Below are 1,361 nucleotides of genomic sequence, written 5' to 3'. Positions count from 1 at the left end.
CACGTAGCGAAAAGAAGAAACGACTGGCGCGCTGTTGTTAACTCGGCTATAATCGCGTAAGCGGTGACTACGCCAATCAAGAAGAAGAAGACATACTAGTATAGTCAGAATAATGCTATGCACTGAATTTGGAGGAAATTCGTACTTTAGTTCATAGGATATGGGGTTTCCCCTATAGATCAATTTTGATATTGGCTCGGCATATTTGTACCATGTCAAGTGTAAAACTAAATGTTTGAATTTTTTAGCTAGTTTGTTAAATACTTTTTATACTAAAAAACAACGTTGTATGAAGAGTAGGTTGGGTTATCTCCCGATATCACTTATTTTCGAAAGTATATGTCCGGTGAAAATTTCATTGATTTAGCATGAGTGGTTTGAGAGATAATAAATTTGTTCTTTCTTTTCTGTTGTTGTTGTGTTAACGGCAGAATTTTGCCGAGTTGAAAGTCCTTCGGGTTCCGTTCCGTTTACGAAGACCTGATTGTGTTGACAACGGTTCTACGAAGATTTATTATCTAAAATTTGTTTTTGGACTTAATATACCCATTATTCTTTCTAATTTCCGAGTGGGGAACTATACTCAAGTCTTTTTTCGAATCTATTGACTTACGATATTGTGTTTGAAAAATTAAAGGAGGTATGGAAGGCAGTCGATATTTTTTAAGATGATTTCCTAGGTAGACATCATATTTATGCATTCCACTTTGTCATAATTAACTAAGATCAACATCATCTCGAAGAGCAATCGAGTGTAACATGGTTTTTTTCGTCAATCCGTATTTAGTCAACATACTAAGATGTATCAATGGCATCCATGAAGAAAAAACTGAAAATTTTTCTCTGAATTTCAATATATATCTCACCGATTGACTGTTATTGTTGGTAAAAAGTTAGGACATTTTTTTATTTATAAGATTGCACACTTCAAAGGCACTATTCGTGCAAAGTTAAAATTGTATCAATTGACTTCTATTTGTTGTTTGCTGTTTAGCAACTTAATGGTTGAAATCGGGCCAGTTTCGAAGCCTAACTAAAATAAAAATTCGAGCTGAATGAGATCATTTACACCAATATTGTAAAGATTTTTATACAAGATTTAATTCCTACCTAAATTTAGCTTCTTGCACTATAGTATGACGCTCTACGATTGCGGGTACTAAAATATTGTTAACCAATGTCGCCTATTTTTGCGCATTCATTATTCCATCAAATAATGAAGATGTCCCAAAACACGGTATGAAAACTGTCCCAAATCATTTATCTTTAAGGAAACTTAATTTTTCCACAATTACATCTCAATCAGGTAGATTGGCGAACGTAGAGCAAAATTTGAGAGTTTAGCAAATTAAATTTGTTTT

This window comes from Bactrocera latifrons, unplaced genomic scaffold (assembly GCF_001853355.1).
Source record: "Bactrocera latifrons isolate USDA-ARS-PBARC rearing strain unplaced genomic scaffold, ASM185335v1 scaffold_131, whole genome shotgun sequence".
Classification (NCBI taxonomy): domain Eukaryota; kingdom Metazoa; phylum Arthropoda; class Insecta; order Diptera; family Tephritidae; genus Bactrocera; species Bactrocera latifrons.
The sequence above is the reverse complement of the archived record's forward strand: the minus strand, read 5'-3'. Positions refer to the sequence as shown.